The 22,780-nt window shown below is 42.1% G+C and overlaps 1 protein-coding gene across 3 annotated transcripts in view; it reads right to left on the bottom strand.

The window, feature by feature from the left end:
- Nucleotides 1–22,780, bottom strand: part of LOC117361529 (rho GTPase-activating protein 20-like) — a 135,599-nt gene that overhangs the window by 88,637 nt on the left and 24,182 nt on the right. The window contains exon 1 of one of the 3 annotated variants that reach the window (XM_033946996.1): nucleotides 9,281–9,403. The exons of the other annotated variants lie outside the window; for them this stretch is intronic. The gene's annotated coding sequence lies outside the window, so the exon portion shown is untranslated. Of the gene's footprint in view, nucleotides 1–9,280; nucleotides 9,404–22,780 lie in introns of those variants that run through there. 3 annotated transcript variants of the gene reach the window in all.

Here is a 22,780-nt window from a genome sequence, read left to right as displayed (position 1 = left end):
TAACCTATCTCTACTCCTATTCCTGTAATTTACCTCTACTCCTATCCCTATAACCCATCTCTACACTTATCTATACCCCTCAATCCCTTTGTCCTCTAGGAACCTATCCAAGCCTTCCTTGAAGCCCTGTACAGTGCTCCTATCTACCACAGCCTCTGGAAGCACATTCCATGTATCCACCACCCTCTGGATAATAAGCAGTTTCTTTTCTTCTCCATCAAATGTTTTCAAGCTCACATGCCATATGTGTTCTGAGGCCCGGGAATGAATTGCAAAACTCTACTCCAATCATTCCCAGGGTCAGGGAGTGAGCCCGGCATTACCCAGGTAGCATCTGACCAAAGCAGGGGGTATTAGCTCTGGAGGCTGCTGCATCCTTCTGCTTTTCAAACGAGAGGAGGCGGTGGGGAAGAGAAAGAAAAAGCTGGACAAGTCAAAAGGGAAGAAAGAAAGAGGACCTTGCAATCCAGGGTTAAAAAGAGCTAGGAAAGCAAGCAATGCGAGGGTCAGGTTTGAAGGTGAATCACAGCAAGGGGAAACCAGCCTTCTGATTACATGCTGGCATCTCCTGTGTTTTTTCTACGTCTATATTACAAGAAAAGTGCACTTAAGCCCATTAATCCATATTGAGCAAGCTGGTGGTAGTGGTGGTGGTGGTGGTGGGGGGAGGGATTTTACTGCCTCATAGAGGAACACTTCTATCAGCATCTGTGTCCCTTTGTTGTGTTGCCATGACTACAAGCTGGTGTGTTCTCTGCAGCCCCCACTCTGGACCCGTGCATTACTCATTACTCAGAGCTCAATTTGAACTCGTGGGTTTTCTTGGCACTGGGCAAGTCTCAAGAAACTTCATTCCAAATCCATGTATGGCCCTACACTGTCAATACCCAGCATGTTCCCTCTGTTGCTCCTCCTGAGCGGCCCAGAACGGCAAAAAAAGAGAAACGTCATCCCAGCCACTTCTGCGAGGGGGTGCTGAAAAGTTCTCAGCCCAACCAAGAAGAGCCTGATGTGGATATGGTTCAATTAATGATCTGAAACAATGTCAAAACAGAGAATTTTGTTTCTGCAAATTGGCACTTAATGAACTAAAATAACACTCTTTGCAGCTCCAGTGGCAAAATGACGCTCAGGATTTAGGAAGATGGTTTTCTTGGGCTGAGGAATTTTCAGCACCCCATCATATGTAATAAAAGTGAGCCAATTGCAGGACAATCAAGCCATTGTGACATCACTGATGAGGTTGACTCTTATTGGTGGAATGAGGCATTATGACATCACAATCTCTGCTCTGGTTACCAGAGACTGAAACTCTTCACACTACCAGGGGGGGTTGAAAAGTTCTCAGCCCAGCCAAGAAGAGAATGACGGGGATATGGTTCAATCAATGATCTGGATCAAGGTCAAAACAGAGAATTTTGTTTCTGCAAATTGGCTGGTAACGAAATAAGATCGCACTCGTTTCAGCTCCAGTGGCAAAAGAAAAGCTTAGGAAGTTGGTTGGTTGGGCTGAGAACTTTTCAGCACCCCCTCGTAAACAAAAACATATTTTCTTATCTATTTAAGCTGACGCAACTTAGCAAATATCTTTCAAAGAAGGCTTTAATCTGCAATGACATTATCAAGTGGGAGTCTAATGCGACTTCCCAAACTCTCGGAGAGGATGCCAAAGTCAACTCTTTGCACTGAATCACGAACCTATCACTAGATGGATTACCAGTCGGTGGTCTTAAGCATAACAATTTTGGGGGGTTTTCTGTTCATCTATACCAGGGGTAGGGAACTCCGGTCCTCGAGAGCCGTATTCCAGTCGGGTTTTCCGGATTTCCCCAATGAATATGCATTGAAAGCAGTGCATGCAAATAGATCTCATGCATATTCATTGGGGAAATCCTGAAAACCCCGACTGGAATAAGGCTCTCGAGGACTGGAGTTCCCTACCCCTGATCTATACAATATTCATATAACTGAAATATGATAAGTCAGAATAATAGCATAATTGACACGTGGAAAAATATTCAAAGAACATGGATATACACAATTATTTTTACAATCTGCCTTAGTCCCACTGAATGCACCTGTGGACCACACCCCCTTGCCATAGGAATACTTTTCAGTTTTAGACATGTATATAAGGTGATGACAAAAGCTAGAAGGATGCTAGGTTGCATAAGGAGAGGTATGGCCAGTAGGAAAAAGGAGGTATTGATGCCCCTGTACAATTCTGGAGGCCCCACCTTCAAAAAAGATATAAAAAGGATGGAGTCGGTCCAGAGGAAGGCTACTAAAATGGTCCGTGGTCTGTCATAACGTGTAAAGGGACAGACTTCAAGATCTCAATATGTACACTTTGAAGGAACTGCAGGAGAGGGGAGAAATGCACATGAGTCGAGTCTCTTTCATTTGAAAGGAAGCTCTGGAATGAGAGGGCATTTGATGAAGTTAAGAGGTGATAGGCTCCGGAGTAATCTAAGGAAATACTTTTTTTCACAGAAAGGGTGGTAGATGTGTGGAACAGTCTCCCGGAAGAGGTGGTGGAAACAGAGACTGTGTCTGAATTCAAGAGGACCTGGGATAGGCACGTGGGATCTCTCAGAGAGAGAAAGAGATCATGGTTACTGCGGATGGGCAGCTCTATGACCTCACAATGCAGGTGCACAGAGCCTTAGCCTATAGGAAGAGGAGATGCAAATGTTAAGAACCTTAGCCAATAGTAAGGAGATAATGGTTACTGCAGATGGGCAGCTCTATGACCTCACATTGCAGGTGCACAGAGCCTTAGCCTATAGGAAGAGGAGATGCAAATGTTAAGAACCTTAGCCAATAGAGACGAGATAATGGTTACTGCAGATGGGCAGCTCTATGACCTTACAATGCAGGTGCACAGAGCCTTAGCCTATAGGAAGAGGAGATGCAAATGTTAAGAACCTTAGCCAATAGAAAGGAGATAATGGTTACTGCGGATGGGCAGCTCTATGACCTCACAATGCAGGTGCACAGAGCCTTAGCCTATAGGAAGAGGAGATGCAAATTTTAAGAACCTTAGCCAATAGAGAGGAGATAATGGTTACTGCGGATGGGCAGCTCTATGACCTCACAATGCAGGTGCACAGAGCCTTAGCCTATAGGAAGAGGAGATGCAAATGTTAAGAACCTTAGCCAATAGAGAGGAGATAATGGTTACTGCGGATGGGCAGCTCTATGACCTCACAATGCAGGTGCACAGAGCCTTAGCCTATAGGAAGAGGAGATGCAAATGTTAAGAGCCTTAGCCAATAGGGAGAGGGGAAATATGAAAAGAGACATTCAAATACCTACGTAATGTAAATGCACATAAGTCGAGTCTCTTTCATTTGAAAGGAAACTCTGCAATGAGAGGGCATAGGATGAAGTTAAGAGGTGATAGGCTCCGGGGTAATCTGAGGAAATACTTTTTTACGGAAAGGGTGGTAGATGCGTGGAACAGTCTCCCGGAAGAGGTGGTGGAGACAGAGACTGTGTCTGAATTCAAGAACGTGTGGGACAGAGACGTGGGATCTCTTAGGGAGCGTCCATGCAAAACCAGCATTTGGAAATTTCTAGAAACATAGAATAATGATGGTACATAAAGGTCAAATGGACCATCCAGTCGGACCATCCGCAGCATCCGCATGCAGGAATGTGGAAACCGCTGTAGCGCTGAAATCATGGAGAGTCATTTGTTTAAGCCCTAAGGAAGGCGTAGTCTTGGAGGAAGCTTCCATTCACCACCTTTTTTCCTTTTCCCCATCACCGAGGGAAAAGGATATCTCAGGCTCAGAAAAACAACTCCTTCAGGTTCCAGCACCCAGTTGGCATGTGTCACACAGCGGCCACAATCCCATACATTTTCTTGAGAAAACTGGGGCAGTAACTCAATGCGTGCCATGGACTGAGCTGCTCAGCTGATGTGGGTCAGTGTCGGCTTTGTACTAGGACGTTGCAAAAGAGCTACCTAGATCTTTATTTCCTGTTTCTGTGAAGGACAGACCGGTATTTATAGTTTCAGAAATGTGGAGTTGCCAGGAGGAAAACCCCCAAGTGGCTGCACATGGACCAGAGCAGGGGTTTGTGGGTAAGGTGCATCGCCTTGACCCTAGGACCCTTGATTAAGCTCATTTGTTGCCATTTGTGCTAGTGTGAGCTAATAACTGGAGAAACCAAAAGGGAAAAAGGAGTAGAACAATGGTTTCTGGATGACACAGTTCATTAAAAGCACTACAAATATAAAAATATAAAAACAATGCGCTTACAGCTTGTGGTGAAAACAAGTTGTCTGCTTTGCAATATAAGCAAGTGTGAAGTGGTACCTGCGAACGGGTGACCAAAACGGTCTGTGTTTCCAAGTTCAAGTTTAATAAAATTTTGATGAATCGCTTAATCTTGATTCTAAGCGATGTACATAATAAAAATACAGTATAGGGGAAACAAAAACATTGAATGACAAAAACGAAGCCCTACGGGACTATTAGCAGACTTGACAAAAACTAAAGAACAGGAGGCAAGGCATTTAGGGAAAAAAACATAAGGTGGGGTAAAGTTAAAAAGCTTCAATTAAATAATAGAATCAAATGAAAATTGACTGGATAACTAATTCTCGAATGCGTCTTTAAAAAGAAAACTCTTCAATTTACTTTTGAATTTTTCCAAATTGCATTCTTCCCTCAAGTAAAGAGGAAGAGAATTCCAGGTTTGAGGAGCCGTAACAGAAAAAATAAATTGTGGCCTTGTATTAATAATTTTGAGAGAGGGAACCGTTAACAAGTGCTGTTCATTGGATCTCAGCGTTCTTTTTGAAGTATATGGAATTAATAATTTATAGATGAAAGCAGGAGTTTTATAGAATAATGATTTGAATGTTAGCAGACTTAATTTGAGCTACCGGAAGCCAGGGTGTTTTTTTAAGGAGAGGTGTTACATGATCAAACTTCTTGGCTTTTGATATGAGCTTGATAGAGGCGTTTTGAATAATCTGTAGACGTTTGATCTCATTTTGAGCTATACCCTTGAATAGGGCATTGCAGTAATCAATTTTGGAAATCACCATGGAGTGAATAAGGATATTAAGAGATTTGGAACAAAGAAATTGTGAAACTGAGCGAATTTGACTAAGTCTGAAAAAAGTTGATTTAATAATACTACTAACATGATCATGGAAAGTTAGTTTATGATCGAAAATAATCCCCAGGATCTTAATGTTACTTACTGGTTGTAAGGGAGAACCCTTAATAGAGATGGAAAAGTTAAGTTTCGGCAGAACTATGCCTTCATCAGGGGTCCTTGATGTTCTTTCAGGGAATGTTAACTGGAAACCAGGGAGCTTGGGTTCCCTCCTGCTGCCGCTTCTGCTCTGCAGTGCCAAGAAGAAGAAGCGGAAATACGCGCGGGGCGAGAAGTTTTATCACGCTGTTGAACAGACGACTTGTTTTCACCACGAGCCGCAAGCATGTTGGTTTGATATTTTTATATTTGTTTAATAAAGTTTTCCTGTGTCATCTAGAAACCATTGTTCCGCTCCTTTGTTCCATTTGGTTTCTCCAGGCGAGTTTGGACTTTAGGGTTTGGATTTTGGTTCTGATTTGTGCTTGCTACAGAAATAATTGCCTTTCACCTCCTGTCACAAGGTAGTGGGGCAGGGCACTGGACAAACTAACCCCCTCCTTTACAAAGCTGCGTTAGCGTTTTTAGCGCCGGCCGGCGTGGTAACAGCTCCGACGTTCAGGTAGAATCTAGTGGATTCTCTTTAGTTTCTGGGTGCAACCTGGTCCTCACAATGTATCTCCTATATTTAAGAACATACAAATAGCCTTACTGGGTCAGACCAATAGCCCGCTATTAAGCCCAATAGCCCGTTCTCACGGTGGCCAATCCAGGTCACTAGAACTTGGCAAAACCCAAATAGTAGCAACATTCCATTCAGAATCCTAAAGAATAGCAAGATTCCGGAATCCCAGAGAGTAACAAAAGATTCCGGAACCCCAAAGAGTAGCAACATTCCATTCAGAATCCTAAAGAATAGTAAGATTCTGGAATCCCAGAGAGTAACAAAAGATTCCGGAACCCCAAAGAGTAGCAACATTCCATTCAGAATCCTAAAGAATAGTAAGATTCTGGAATCCCAGAGAGTAACAAAAGATTCCGGAACCCCAAAGAGTAGCAACATTCCATACAGAATCTCAAAGAATAGAAAGATTCTGGAATCCCAGAGAGTAACAAGATTCCAGAACCCCAAGGAGTAACAAAAGATTCCAGAACCCCAAAGAATAGTAACATTCCATGCTACCAATACAGGATAATCAGTGGCTTCCCCCATGTCTTTCTCAATAACAGACTAAGGACTTTTCCTCCAGGAACCTGTCCAAACCTTTCTTAAAACCAGCTACGCTATCCGCTCTTACCACAACCTCTGACAATGCGTTCCAGAGCTTAACTATTCTTTGAGTGAAAAAATATTTCCTCCTATTGATCTAAAAAAAGTATTTTCCTGTATCTTCATCGAGTGTCCCCTAGTCTTCGTCATTTTTGACGGAGTGAAAAATCGATCCACTTGTACCCGTTCTACTCCACTCAGGATTTTGTAGACTTCAATCCTATCTCCCCTCAGCCGTCTCTTTTCTAAGCTGAAGAGCCCTAACCCTTTAAGTCTCCCTGCGTGCGTGCGATGCACTTAGTCCAAGGAGCCGAACACACTTGCCACTGGTGCCAGACCTCTTTGACTTCAGCTGAGGAATGTTGCGGAACTGAGGATTCTCCCATTTCATTCAAGAATCTGTCGAATGCAAGAGTTAGTGCTGGGTCTTTAACGACTTCTCGGGGCCCTTCTCACAAGTGATTTCTAGGCTCTTCAAATCCAGTTTTACACGCACAACTGCTTCAGCAGAAACATCGGTAAAGAACATAAGAATAGCCTTACTGGGTCAGACCAATGGTCCATTTATCAACCGCCTATTCCTAGGTGGCATTCCAAAAGTAACATACAGACCTCTAACAAATGACTACAGTGGAACCTTGGTTTGCGAGCAGAATTCATTCCAGAAGCATGTTCGTAAACCAAAGTGCTCATATATCAAAGTAGGGAAACTCGCTTGATTCGTTCCACATCCCCAAAAGACACCCCCCCCCCAGGCCACTGGGTGCTTCCACCCCACCCCCGTGAACCGGCATCGCCCCCCCCCCGCCCAAACCCTTACCGTGATGGGGCACCAGCATGCAGCACCAACCTACAGGACGTGCCGGTGCCCAAAAAGCCTGCCGCCTGCCACTTGCCGTCGCTTCTGCTGGGCCTTGAGCATCTGCACATGCTCAAGGCCTTCTGGCTTCCGCTGTCTCCGAGATTCTAATGAGATTCTTGGTGTTTCCGGCACGTCCTGTGGGTTGGTGCTGCATGCCAGTGCGGGGGGGGGGGGGGTGATGCTGGTTCGCGGGGGGGGGGGGGGGGGAAGCTTGCAAATCAAGTCAGCGCTCGGTTTGCAAGGCAAGATTTGCTCGAGTGTTTTGCTTGTCTTACAAAACATTCGCAAACCGCGGTTTAACTGTAGTTACAATTTAGGGAGCCATAGTTTAATAGACCCTCACAGTACAAATCATCTTAAAACCAGCATTAAACAAAGCATCTTTCATTGGAAAGCTTCTAAAAATAGTGTAGTTTTAAGTATTTTTTAAAAACTTCTGAATATCAGATGGCCAATCCAGGTCACTGTTGCCTGGCAAAAACCCAAATAGGGATTATAGTAAAGAAAACGTGTGAATAACCCTCAAGAATAAAAGATTATTAGGAGCCCTTTGGTTAATATAACACATACCAGAAAGTGAAAAAGGAACAGAAAAAAAACAAGTGGCTTCTGTGATGTGATAATTGCCCAGAATTCTGGATCTACTGAGATTAAGGTGAATCTAGGACCATCATGGAGGACAAGACCTCTATTTTTAAAAAAAAAAAAAAAAACCTCCAACAAAAACCCCCCAAACAATTCATCTATGCAAACATAATTCAGGACTAAACGATTTATCACCTGGCAGAGCAATTTTAGTATAAAGAAATGCTTTCCAGAATTTGCATCTTATTTACAAACTAGAATCTTCCAGAAGAAAGAATTCAGAATAGACTCCCAGAAGACAAATAGTTAACTTGCTTTCAGTACATTAAGGGGGGAAGTGTTCCATGTGGGCTACCATTAAGACAGCTCATTTTAGCCCATTGGACCTGAGCTAAAATGGAGTGAAGGTGTGGCTCAGCACCCTCAGGTTTTGAGCTTGATTCTAGCCTGCTCCTTGTGACTCTGCTGCAACAGATAAGGAAAAATACTCCAGGGTACCTGATTTCTATTCAATGTATTGAAAACTGCTTTGTGTGAATCTCTTCATGAAAAGGCAGTGACTAAATCCCAAAATAAAAATAGCAGAAGTTAGTGCGAAAATAATCCATTTTAGCAGTAGTCCATGTTGAAAACATCTCTCCCAAATGTTTAGGGTGTGACGGGAAGCCGATCAAGATCACAAGAGCCATTCCAATCCAGCTTGCCCACAGAACCTATCGGAATTCCTCTGTGCCTTTTCTAAGCTTCTGTTTGTCTCCAGCCTTTCCGTGTAGAACAATTTTCTCATGCTCCCCCTGAGGCAAATGCAACCTTCTTTACATTACATTACATACCTGTATCTCATATTCCGCTTACGTTGTAAAGTTCAAAGCGGATTACACACCGAGAGCTAGACTATTTGTCCACTCGTACAATTACTGTATTTAATATGAATTATATTTCTAAAAATAGCAAGTGCCCTGTTCTTTTGAAATCTGCTTGCTTTTCCTGTCAGGTATCTTTACCTGTCTGAGAACATTATAGAACTACACGAGTGATAAGATGATGGGTCCTGGGGTGGGGAGGAGAATTTTTGTCAAGACTCTTTAGCACTCTTTCAGTATCTGGTTACTGTACCTTGACCTTTTCTAAGAGGGAGGGGTCCAGAAATAAGCCCGCTCCTCACATGTGACCCAGTGGTTAAAGCTACAGCCTCAGCACCCTGAGGTTGTGGGTTCAAGCCCCACATTTCTCCCTGTGTCCCTGGGCAAGTCACTTAATGCCCCCATTAGACAGATTAAGAGCCCAATGGAAAAATGCTTTAGTATCTGAATAAATTCATGTAAACCGTTCTGAGCTCCTCTGGGAGAACAGTCTAGAAAACTGAATGAATAAATAGTGTGAAAAGCTTCAGCCTCTGAAACCCCTTGTGGGTGGTAGGAGTTTCTCTTGGGGACTGAGCTCACCTGAGGCTCCAAGGCTCCATCTTCTCTTCAGTCTTGGAGCCTCCGGGCACCCCATTCTGTCTTTTTGGTTTGGTCTCCAGTTCTTTAAAGCACTGAGGCCAGTTTAGTTGAAAAAGGAACCCCTTCCATGCGACTGCTTCCACATGAAGCCAGGGTGTAAGAACTGGCCAGCTTACGCGAGCAAGTAGTCAGACTTCGTTCCTCTTTCTCATAAGGGTAAAGAACATTCTCCTAGGACAAGCAGGATGAGTCAGCCACAACGATCCTACAGCCACTTCATCCCACATCTCTGGAATAAACTCCCCCCCCAACTCAGGCAACAGAACTCTTTATTGACATTCCGTAAAATGGTAAAGACCCTCCTCTTCAACTAAAGGTCTCCCTCAGTCTACACCCCCCCTTAAACCCCACCTCTCTCTTCTCTCCCCTATTTAACTTCTCCTAAATTTCAGTATAGTCCTCTCTTAGTCTGTACTCTGATAAATTGTTTGTACCCTGATAAATACTGCACAATCTTGTATGTCCAAGCATCTAAACCTATTGTACATCTTATTTGCCTAATTACTTCTACTGTGTATGTTTACTTGTAGACCGTTCTGAGCTACTGGGAGAACGGGATATAAATCTAAATAAATAAAATAAATAAAATAAATAAATAAATATGGGTGTTGTCCCAACAGCTCCCAATTTGCGGATAAGCTCTCCAATAGCTCAGAGAGATTTTTTTTTTCTTTTTCCACTGAGCACGTGCAGTGCCTGGGCCCCACTGGGCATGCCCGAGCCCTACCCATTTCCCCCTGCTTCCCCCTAATCCCCAGTCTTTAGTTTCCGCCCATTCCCATCGGTCGGATTTAAGCCTGCTGGCTGAGCGTGCATTAGACAAGACAGGTTACCTTTGAGGTTCAGGACCAAATCTGCTCCCTTCTTGTTTTCAGGGTACAGGAAAAAGATAGTTTCCCTCCAAAACCATGGGCCCAATATTTAGTAACACTTCTGTAGATTGCAATGGCTTCTTCCTGAACAGCTGCCACTCACCGTGGCTAGCCACCGATTTTCATTAATGATTGCCTCTGCGTAGCACTAGGGCCATCTGAGGGTAGAGCCAGCACTTGTCTGGGTACCACTGCTATTCAGTGTTGGCATTCAGATAAGTATTTGAGTAAATTAAGTCACCAAATAGCTGTGGTATCTTACCTTGCTACTTAATCAGGTGCCGGATAAATTCCAGAGGGTGGCATACACCTACATACTCAATGCCATTATTTGGGTACCAGCCAACGTTTGGGAGTCAGCACGCAACTCAGTGCTTTGAAAATGCAAACTCTTACAGAGAACTTGCCGGGTGAAGCCAGTGAAAGGAATGTAGCATTATCAAACTGGAACATCCATTAATTAAAGCTGGAGTAGGGACCCATGGTCAGGAAATTCCACGCTACATGCCAGAATTATTCATAAACCACTGGGAACATCTTTCTGTCCCTGCTGAGCCACTAATGAGTGACATTTTTATGACGTCAAATGGTTGTCATGGGCTCTTTCTATCTGGGAGAGAAGTGACTGCCTTCCTAGAAGAGAGAATGTAGCTAGTTTTTAAAAAAGGTTTGGACAAGTTCCTAGAGGAAAAGTCCATAGTCGGCTGTTGAGACAGACATGGGGGAAGCCACTGCATGGAATGTTGTTACTATTTATTTTTTTGCCAGGTACTTGTGACCTGGATTGGCCTCTGTGAAGACGGGATACTGGGCTAAATGGACCATTGGTTTGACCTAGTAAAGCTATTCTTATGTTCTTAAGTAAAGGACAATCAAGCCATTGTGACATCACTGGTGAGGTTGGCTTTTAGGCATTGGTAGAATGAGGCATTATGACATCACACTATCTGCTCTGGAATGTTGCTACTCTTTGGGTTTCTGCCAGGTACTTGGGACCTGGGTTGGCCACTGTTGGAAATAGGATATGGCAGCTCTTATGTTCTTATGTGAGCTGAGTATAGGACAATCGAGCCATTGTGACATCACTGATGAGGCTGGCTCTTAGGCATTGGTGGAATGAGGCATTATGACATCACAATCTCAGTTCTGGAATGTTGCTACTGTTTGGGATTCTGGAATCTTGTTCTTTGAGATTCTGGGTGTTTGCCAGGTACTTGTGACCTGGATTGGTCTCCGTGAAGACAGGATACTGGGCTGTTTAGATCATTGGTCTGACCCAGCAAGGCTGTTCTTATGAGCAGTAGAGATGCTTTTGATGGACTTTTGAAATAATAATATTACAAAACACTGCTAGTGACACAGTGCTGTTCACACTCGTAATCAGTTCCTGTTCACCTTCTCAGCCTCCATTCCTGGAGAAGACGTGACTTGCTCCTTAGTCACACCTGGAACCTACGGTGCCAGGTTGTGCAATTCAAAAATAGCCTTAGAAGAGATAAATAGAGTCCGCGAAACACCAAACTCAGCTCCAAGGAAAGACTGAGGCAGCTCTTTCCAAGAAAGGGAAAGAGGGTTACTGAATAGAAAAGGGAATGTGGAAAAATGCTTACGTGATGTCTTGGCCTGTACTCCGTGCTCATGAAAACAACTGCAGTGGCTTTCCAGTAAATGAGGGAGTGAGAGAAAGCAGAAACACCTGTCAGGGCTTCCTACTGGCACCACGGTTTGTTTAAAAGTTATACATTTCTTCCGATCTTTTCTACAGACAGTGCGGAGAAGTGGAGCTCTTGTTAGGAACTATATTTATATTCCGAGTCCAAAAAGAAATGATCTTATGGGAAATCTTTTGAACTTTCACAATTATAATTAATGTGTAAACATTACATTGGAGATTTCTATTCCGCCATTGACTTGCGGTTCAAGACGGATCACAAAAGAATTACAAAAAACATAGGACAAGAAGAAGGTATCTGGTAATTTGTAGAGGAGATTGCTTTGTGACATCACTGGTGAGGTTGGCTCTTAGGCATTGGTGGAATGAGGCATTATGACATCACCATCATAAATATTATGTGCTCAGAACCTAAACTCTCCTGCAATCGAGCCACAAAGGAGTTATATAGGGACCATCACCATTAATACATGGAGAAAAATAAGCAGACTTTTAACTAAACCATTTCTGAAAACTAACCCCCCCCACCCCCCACTTTTACAAAACTGTAGCACAGTTTTTAGCTCCTGTCGCGGTGGTAACAGCTCCAATGCTCATAGAATTCCTATGAGTGTCAGAGCTGTTACCGCCCCGGCCGGCGCTAAAAAAACGCGCTACGGTTTTGTAAAAGGGGCGGGGGAGGAATCACTTTTCTGTGAAAAAGCCACATCTCGTGCTCCATGTACAACCAGTTGGAGTCTAATTATGGGATAGAATTAGATTTTAACCTTAAAAGAGCTCACCGCCAGACATTGTCCTTTGCGGCTCGATTGCAGGAGAGTTTGGGTTCTGAGCACTTCGCATTTATATACGTGATATTTACACATTAATTTGGATCATTTGATGAACTCTATGGGATAGCATATTACTAATCTAATCTAATTCTTAGTCTCATATACCGAATCATCTCCTTAACATAGGAGCTCGGTTCGGCTTACATAATTAGATCAGAAAGAAAGATCCATTAACATTCAGGGGAGCTACGGCCTTTTGAAGGTTTTGCTAGTTTTGGTTTCTATTCTGGGTGCCTGTCCATGTTATATACGGAGAAAGCAGTGTGGTCGCTGGATTAATCCACTTTAAAGGGAATGAATAGAAATGACCCCGAAATGAAGCATAAGGAAGGTGGCTGGTGACCTAATTTTCAGGGCAATGCCTGGAGGTGACCTATTCTAAGGTTATAATCTAATTCTATCCCGTAATCAGACTTGTTCGTGCTCCTATTACCTTCTCTGTATTTGCCATCCATTTCTCTCTTTCTCCATCTTCCCTTCTCCTTGCTCACTCTTCTTTTCCTGTTCTTGATTTCCTTAGCTTTAAAATGTTTCCTATAGAGAGGTACTTTTCAGCCCCGATGCTAGTTCCCCCTTCCTCGAATCCTCCGTAAAGGCAGCTTTGAATGAAACTCCTCTCCCTCCCTCCCTCTTCTTTTTCCCTTTTTTGTTCTCTTTTCTTGACTTTATTGTAGTTCACCCTCCTCCCTTTTGTTTCTCGTCCGTCCGTTTTTGTCTTTATTTTTAGTTTTTTCGTTCAGTATTTTAAATTTGTAATGCCCCGTTTTATAATATCGCCTAGAATTTAAGATAGGCGATCAATCAAATTTTTATTAAACTTGAAACTTCTCCCCAAGTTCTTGCTCCCCTTTTTTTTTTTAGCTTTAATTGGTTTATTTGCTTTATACTGTATAAAACCACATAATACATATGCTGCTCATTCAAGATGATATGAGGGGTTTACAGCTAAAAACATACATAAGAGAAAAATGCAAAACACCACATTAAAACAAAAATATATATTCATTCCTCAGGGACTCTTCACCATCAACTGAGACAAGCAATTCAAATCAGCCCCCAAAAGACATTAGCTCAGACCTCCTAAAACCTAGGTCTGTACTAATGGTGTTAAGTCTTGTAGAAACCCCCTCCCCTCCTCAGATATTCCAGATTTTTAATTCAAGTTTAAAGATATATACTCATCCAAGTTTCCAAGTTTATTCATATCTTACTATCCCACACCAAAAGAGAACCTTCTGGGCGGCTTATAATTAAAAAAAAAATCCAATGGGAAAGGACAGGGGTGATTAATGAGACAAATATATTACATATAAGAACTTAAGAGTAGCTTTATTGGGTCAGACCAATGGTCCATCAAGCCCAGTAGCCCGTTCTCACGGTGGCCAATCCAGGTCACTAGTACCTGGCCAACACCCAAGGAGTAGCAACATTCTAGAATCCCAAAGAGTAACAAAAGATTCCAGAACCCCAAAGAGTAGCAACATTCCATGCTACCGATCCAGGGCAAGCAGTGGCTTCCCCCGTGTCTTTCTCAATAATAAGAACATAAGAGAGCCTTATTGGGTCAAACCAATGGTCCATCAAGCCCAGTAGCCCATTCTCACGGTGGCCAATCCAGGTCCCTAGTACTTGGCCAAAACCCAAGGAGTAGCAACATTCTAGAATCCCAAAGAGTAACAAAAGATTCCAGAACCCCAAAGAGTAGCAACATTCCATGCTACCGATCCAGGGCAAGCAGTGGCTTCCCCCGTGTCTTTCTCAATAATAAGAACATAAGAGAGCCTTATTGGGTCAAACCAATGGTCCATCAAGCCCAGTAGCCCATTCTCACGGTGGCCAATCCAGGTCCCTAGTACTTGGCCAAAACCCGAGGAGTAGCAACATTCCATGCTACTGATCCATACATGAAAGGGAGGTTAGGATGGCGAACTACAATTTTGAAAGGATAGAGGGGAGGGTAAACAGATTTGGTAAACTTTGTATTTAGGATGATTCATCCGGTGTGGTTAAATATCCATCATGTTTAATATGCATGAAGAAAGATAAATGTTTTTAGATCAGCTTTAAATTTATAAATAGAAGTCAGTAATCAAAGAGATAAAGGTAAAGATTTGCAGAGCTGAGGGCCATTTACAGAAAAAAATGGCAGTTCTAACATGTTCATGGAGAATTTCACAGTAAGTTGGAATTATAAGATGATTTTGATTTGGTGAACTAAGAGATATCGATGACATATATGGACTAAGAGGGTGTATGAGATAAGGAGATTCTCCTGTATTCAGTATTTTAAAAATCAATACAAATATTTTATATGTTATACGATGATTTATGGGTAGCCAATGCGCTATTTTCAAAAGGGGAGTAATATGATCAAATTTACGTACGTTATGATTCAACCGAATTGCGGTGTTTTCTATAATTTGAAGTCTACGAATATCCTTTTAGCGTATTACATTACATTACATTACATTACATTACAGATTTCTATTCCGCTTGTGCCTTGCGGTTCTAAGCGGATTACAAATTAGGAGACTGTATAATTTCAGGAATATTACAGTACATAGAATCAGGAATATATCAAGTTACAATTGATTAGTCTGGAAGTATCCAGGAGAAATTAAGCGTACATAGTAGATAGATAGTAGGTTGTTGAAGTATCCAGGAGAAATTTAGAGTACATAGTAGATAGATAGTAGGTTGTTGAAGTGGGTTGTACCATGTTTATGTATAGTTATGGTGGTGTTGTTCTTGTGTGTATTTTCTAGTGCTATGATGAGGTTAAGATGATGGAAAGTATTTTTTGAAGAGATGAGTTTTGATTTCTTTTCGGAATTCTTTTATGTCTATTGAATTGATCAGTAGATTGGAAATGGTGGTGTCAATTTTTGCTGCCTGTGTAGCTAAAAGGCTGTCGTATAGTTTCTTGCGTCGTATACCTTTGAGAGGAGGGTAAGCGAATAGTTTTTGAGTTCTCCTTAATCTGTGAGAGAGATTACGGTGTATTCTTTTGTTTAGGTAGCTGGGTGCTGTACCGTGTGTTACTTTGTATAGTATACAGTAGAATTTGAACTGGGATCTTGCTTTTATTGGTAGCCAGTGTGAGTCAAGGTAAGCATTGGTGATGTGGTCAAATTTGCTGAGGGAGTATATGAGTCTGAGGGCCGTGTTTTGAACCGTTTGTAGTTGTTTTATCATGTAGTTTGGGCATGATAGGTATAGGCTGTTGCAGTAATCTACTATGCTGAGTACTAGGGATTGTACTACTATCTTGTATTGATCTTTGATGAGGAATTTTCTTATTTTTCTTAGATTACGCATTGTGAAAAATGCTCTTTGGATGACTTTGTGGATTTGGGTCTGCATTGTGCAATTTCTGTCTAGTTGAATTCCTAGGATCTTGAGTGTGCTTTGCATTGGGTACTTGATTGTGTTTAATTCCAGTTCTGTGCATGATGGGTTTTTTTCCTTCTCTAATAGTAGGAATTTAGTTTTTTCCGAGTTCAGTTTCAGTTTATGACTTGACATCCATTTTTCTACCGTTTCCATTATTATGTTCAGGTGGTTTGTGGATAGGGGGTCTTGTATGTTGAAGGGGATGAGGATTGTTATATCATCCGCATAGCTGAATGATATTGTGTTTAGGGCGTCTAGGGTATTGCCGAGTGATGCTATGAAGAGGTTGAATAATATAGGAGATAATGGTGATCCTTGTGGTACTCCGCAAGGGTTTGACCATGGGTCGGATAGATGCTCTTTTGACTTGACTCTGTATGTTCGAGTTTTGAGGAAGCCTTGGAACCAATTGTGAACGTTACCAGAGATTCCAATTGCATCTAATGTCTGGAGTAGTGTGGGGTGGTCAACTAGGTCAAATGCAGCAGAGAGATCTAGTTGAATGAGAAGTAGTTTGTTTCCTTTGCTAAGGTGTTGTCGGGCTGTGTCTAATAGTGATATCAGTAGAGTTTCTGTGCTATGGTTAGATCTGAATCCAGATTGGGATGGATGTAGTATGTGATGGTCTTCAAGGAAATTGGAGAGATATTGTGCGACTAGGCCTTCTGTTAGTTTGATATATAGTGGGATTGAGGCAATTGGTCTGTAGTTTGTAGGATTGTCTATAGGACCTTTGGGATCTTTTAGGATAGGAGTAATTATGATTTCTCCTAGTTCCGGTGGGTAATGACCTTCCCTTAGTGTAGTTTGAAGCCATAGTGTGAGGTTGGCTTTAAATTTGGTGGAGGCTGTAGTTAGTAAGTATGGGGGACAATTGTTCAAGTCACATGATGATTTGCTGTATTTTTTGTAAAGTCTGTCCACTTCTGACCATTGTATCTTTGGGAAGGTAGTCCAGATCCTGTCTGCTGGGATTGCTTCATCTGTTGTGGGATTAATTTGTATTTCTTCTAAGTTGATTCGTGAATTGTTGAATGTGGATCTGGTTGTGATGATTTTGTGTTTGAAATAGTCCGCTAATTGGGTGGCTGTGGGGGTTTGGTTTCCTTGGGTGGCGAGACATGGTTTGGTGTCGGTGAGGTTTCTTACGATGTCAAAAAGTTTTTTAGTGTCTGGTTTTTCGGTGCCGATGAGTTTAGAGTAGAAGTTTTTTCGTTTTTCCTTCAGTTTGGTATTGTATAGTTTGATTTGGGTTTTCCATTTATCTTTGGTGTGATTGTGTTTCTGTTTTTTCCATGACCTTTCAAGTTGTCTGCATTTCCTTTTTAGTTGTAAGAGTTCGTCGTCGAACCATTTGTTGGATGGTCTATCTATTTTGTTTTTGTTTTTTATTGGAGCTAGTTCATTTAATGTAGTTTCACTGAGGGTCCGCCAACTGTTTATGAAGTCTTTGGGGTTATTGGGGTCTATTTCGGGGTCGACTGTGTTCCAGAATGTGGTAGGTTCGATTTTCGGTCTGATCTTGATGTGCGATTTTTTTGGGATGGGTTTGCTGTTATTTTGAGCCCAGTTGATAATGAAAGAATATTTGTAGTGGTCTGACCAGAGGGTAGGGTGCCAGGACCCATTTGAGATATGAATTTTTTGTGTATTTTGGTCTGGAGGTGAGTAAGCTGCTATATCAAGTTGATGTCCTTTTTCGTGTGTGGGTTCTGGGTTGAGAATTTGGTAGGATAGGGAATCGAGGTATGAGAGTATATCTGTTGCTTGTTTGGATGATTGATCTTCTAAGTGGAGGTTCAAGTCTCCAAGGATCAGGTTATGTGTGGAGGAGAGAGAGTTATGGAAGATGAATTCTTCAAGTTCTTGTTTTGAGGTGTTCCATTTACCTGGAGTTATGTAGCAAAGAAGACAGTTCAGATTTCCAGTTAGTGATTTGTCGGATATTTGGCAGGCTAGCAAGTCTAGGTGAGGGGTGGTGTACTTGGTTAGGACTTTGATATTGAGATTGTTTTTTATTATGATTGCTAAACCTCCTCCTCTTTTGTTTTCTCTACATACTAATTCTAGTTTATATCCTTTGGGGCAGGATTCTGTAATGCTTGGATCTGAATCTGAGGTGAGCCATACTTGCATAAAGAGAGTTACAGTAGTCGAGTTGTTGAATCACTAGTGGATGTACCAAAATATTTAAGGCTTTAGGATAAAGTAACGGGCAAATTGATCTGATAAGATGTAATTTGAAAAAAGAACGTTTGACCACCTGTGAAATCTGCAATTGGTGAGATAGTTTAGAGCCTAAGATTGCTCCAAGAAACTTAGTGGATGTAACAAGAGTAATTGATAGACAGTATTGTGTAGTTGAATCTGTAATGGAAGAGTGACTTGATCAGATGAAATAACTTAAATATTATTGGTGTTGATTTGTCTGGATTCATTTTAAGTCAGTGCACAGTTCACCAATTCAAGTTTCAAGCTTCAAGTTTGATTTTGGTTTGATGAATCACTTATTTAATTTACGAAGCGAAATACAACTTTAATAAAAAGTGTAGGCATATACCATTTAATTTTTAAATATAATAGGTTAGACTGACGGACTTACAGACTAATAGATACATAAGGTAAGAAAGGGCAGAACCACAATTCAATTTTTTAGAATATAGAAGAGAACATGAATGGAAAGAACATTAGGAAGGGGAGAGTGAAAACTGAGAAAAGCTAAAATAAACTTTGAACATAATTAAAGATTAAAGACATCTTTAAAAAGAAAACTCTTTAAGTTACTTTTAAAGCGACTCAAATTATTTTCCTCTCTTATATGCTGAGGCAAGATATTCCATAGTTGCGGAGCCATTACTCAGAATGTATCATGTTGTCGAGTTCCAATAACTTTCAAGGGGGGAACTGCTATAAGGTTTTGATTAGTGGACCGAAGGGAACGCCACGTATTGTGAGGGATAAGTAATTTATTAATGAATTGAGGTTCATTGAAATACTAAAAGTAAGATTTTAAAAGTAATGCGGTGATTAACTGGGAGCCAGTGGGATTTGATCAGAAAGGGAGTGACATGATCATATTTTTTTGCCGTTATGAATCAGTTTAACGGCAGAATTTTTGGATTATCTGAAGACGCCTCTTTTCTTTTTCTGTAATATTTATTAATAAAGAATTACAATAATCAAGTTTAGCGATAATTAAAGAATGAATTAATAGATTTAGTGATTTTGGCTCTAGAAACTTAGAAATCGAGCGAATCATTCGTAGCCTCTAAAAGCAAGATTTAACGGTGTTGCTCACATGTTCATGGTAAGAGAGTCTTTCATCGAAGATGACACCCAGTATTTTTAAAGATGTTACCAATTCTAAATGGATATTATCTAGGGTGAATGGGGCACTCAGGCTTGTATCTTTTTTCCATGAATATGAATAAGATTCTCATTTATGGATGTGATTTCAGTAGAAGGGCAGGAGCTAAAGGTATGTAAAATTTGAATATCATCAGCATAAACATACATTGTAAATTCTAGTGTTCGTGCCAGAGTCAGAAATGGTGCAAGATAAATGACTCCAGAAGGTACTTCTTCACCGAGAGAGTGGTGGATCATTGGAATAGACTCCCATTGCAGGTGATTAAGGCCAGCAGCGTGACGTATTTTAAGAAGAAATGGGATATTCACGTGGGATCTCTAGGGGAGTGAACTCTGGGGGGCGGATAATTGGAATGGGCAGACTTGGTGAGCTATAGCCCTTTTCTGCCGTCTTTTTCTATGTTTCTATGCTCAATCGCTTGACCTCTCTTCTCTATACCCCATTATCCATCTCAACTCACACTCAATTTCTTGCTTCTTCCTTTCTCTGCCTCAACTCTCCCTTCTCTCCAAACCATGATGCTCTCTCATCCCCTCACATGCATGAAATTTCTCAATCTATACACTCATATTCATTACATCCTCTTACAGTCTTTTGCTTTCTCCTTGGTGCCTTAAACCTCACTCGCTCTCATGGTCCCAATAAAACACTTTTAGAAACATAGAAACATGATGGCAGATAAAGGCCAAATGGTCCATCCACAGCATCCACTATTTCCTCCTCTCCCTATTGGCTAAGACTCTTAACATTTGCATTGTGATGTCATAGAACTTTCTGATTATAGAAACATGATGGCAGATAAAGGCCAAAAGGCCCATCTAATCTGCCCATCCGCAGTAACCATTATCTCTTTCTCTCTCCGAGAGATCCCACGTGCTTATCCCAGGCCCTTTTGAATTCAGACACAGTCTCTGTCTCCACCAGCTCTTCTGGGAGACTGTTCTACGCATTTCCATAGATTACTCTGGAGCCTATCACCGCTTAACTTCATCCTAAACCCTCTCATTGCAGAGCTTCCCTTCAAATGAAAGAGACTCATAGATCTCTTTTCCCCTCTACACTCATACTCTTCATCTCTCTCACACATCAATTTCTCCATTTCTGTGTTCCCATCCTCACCCAGTTTTTTTTTCTCTGTTTTCTTACTGCTTCACCCACAACACTCTCTTGCTGTCTCTGACACCACTTTCTTTGTCTCTTCCTCACATCCTCAGCTTCTGCCCCAATGCCTACCCTATTCTCTTGCTACACAACCAATGCCACTTGCCAGTTGGGGTTCAATTTCTACCCTAGGTGGCTAGAGGGCAGGATTGAGGCATAGGCGAACTGGGCATGCACCTAGGGTCCGAATGTTTATGAGGGGGCCCTCTCAAATGTATCAACTCTTTGGCTGGTAGAAAGCAGAATGTAGGGAGGACCAAAGCCACAGCTGTCCACAGAAGTCTGTCCATTCTCCTCACCCCCGATCCCAAGTCCTATAGTCAATAGGAAGAGTTGCTGAGATGAACCTATTTTTGCTGCTTTCTCTGAGTCAGAATCACTCAGGTCCCCATTTGTGGGTCTTTTACAGCAGTGGTCCCCAACCCTGTCCTGGAGGACCAGCAGGCCAATCGGGTTTTCAGGATAGCCCTAATGAATATACATGAGAGAGATTTGCATATAATGGAAGTAACAAGCATGCAAATCTGCTTCATGCATATTCATTAGGGCTATCCTGAAAATCCGATTGGCCTACTGGTCCTCCAGTACAGGGTTGGGGACCACTGTTTTACAGTGTGTTTATATTACATTGGAAATCCTAATGTGCCTGTTTGCCTAGAGCCCACTAAAGAGTTAATCCTGCCCTGACAGCCTTTTCTCCCCTCTAAGTGAAGAAATTTTAGCCATATGTGGTCTGGGCGGTAGAAGGAAATCTTTAAAAAGAAAGATTTCTCCAAGTAACTCCCAAAGGTATCTGGACATAAGAACATAAGAATTGCCACTGCTGGGTCAGACCAATGGTCCATTGTGCCCAGAAGTCCGCTCATGCGGCGGCCAATGTCAAAGACCAGTGCTCTAAATGAGTCCAGCCTCACCTGTGTACGTTCCAGTTTAGCAGGAATTTGTCCAACTTTGTCTTGAATCCCTGGAGGGTGTTTTCCCCTATAATAGACTCCGGAAGAGCGCTCCAGTCCTCTACCACTTTCTGGGTGAAGAAGAACTTCCTTACGTTTGTACGGAATCTATCCCCTTTCAACTTTAGAGAGTGCCCTCTCGTTCTCCCTACCTTGGAGAGTGTGAACAGTCTGTCTTTATCTACTAAGTCTATTCCCTTCAGTATATTGAATGTTTCAATCATGTCCCCTCTCAGTCTCCTCTTTTCAAGGGAGAAGAGGCCCAGTTTCTCTAACCTTTCACTTTACGGCAACTCCTCCAGCCCCTTAACCATTTTAGTCACTCTTCTCTGGATCCTTTCGATTAGTACCATGCCCTTCTTCATGTACGGCGACCAGTGCTGGACGCAGTACTCCAGGTGAGGGCGCACCATGGCCCGGTACAGCGGCATGATAACCTTCTCCGATCTGTTGGTGATCCCTTTCTTTATCATTCCTAGCATTCTGTTCGCCCTTTTTACCGCCGCAGCACATTGTGCAGATGTCTTCATCGACTTGTCGATCAGAACTCCCAAGTCTCTTTCCTGGGAGGTCTCTCCAAGAACTGCCCCGGACATCCTGTATTCATGCATGAGATTTTTGTTACCAACATACATGGACAAACATGGAAAGAATGCAACCTGGATGAATCCCAGAAGAAGATGTTCAAGAGCAAGAAATCCAGGAAGACTTAGAAAAAGATGGTGCAATGGTGATCTAGAAGCTGAAAGAGATACTGGTGCCAAACCATAGGGTATGAAGTAATGATGTCCACATCTCCTTTCCGATCACACCTTTCAATTGCATACTCTACCTGATATCACTGTTTTTGGATATAATATTTGGTGCTTTGTTTTGAGGTTTTAAAGGCTGGGGAGCTTCTTATATCCCTTGTGTTGTTTAAGATTTCTGAATGTCTGATCTGCATTTAATGGTGTTGTTTTATTCCTCGTAGGCCTGCTCTTTGTTTATTATAGCTGGGAGGATGAACGGTGATGGGTGACCATCTGTGCATTCCTTCAGAACTGGCACTGTGTGTTGCACAAGGCAGTCCTTGCTGAGAGCAGGTGTCGCCCTGCGAGGGCGGCTGTTTGTTATTCTGCAGCAAGCTTTTGTGGAGTGTTCGGAGCAGATCCGCTCTGCTTCCTCCCCGTGTGAGTCTCCGTGG

The sequence above is a fragment of the Geotrypetes seraphini genome, chromosome 5 (genome assembly GCF_902459505.1).
Source record: "Geotrypetes seraphini chromosome 5, aGeoSer1.1, whole genome shotgun sequence".
In the NCBI taxonomy this organism is placed as follows: domain Eukaryota; kingdom Metazoa; phylum Chordata; class Amphibia; order Gymnophiona; family Dermophiidae; genus Geotrypetes; species Geotrypetes seraphini.
This window is presented reverse-complemented; position numbering and strand designations above follow the sequence as displayed.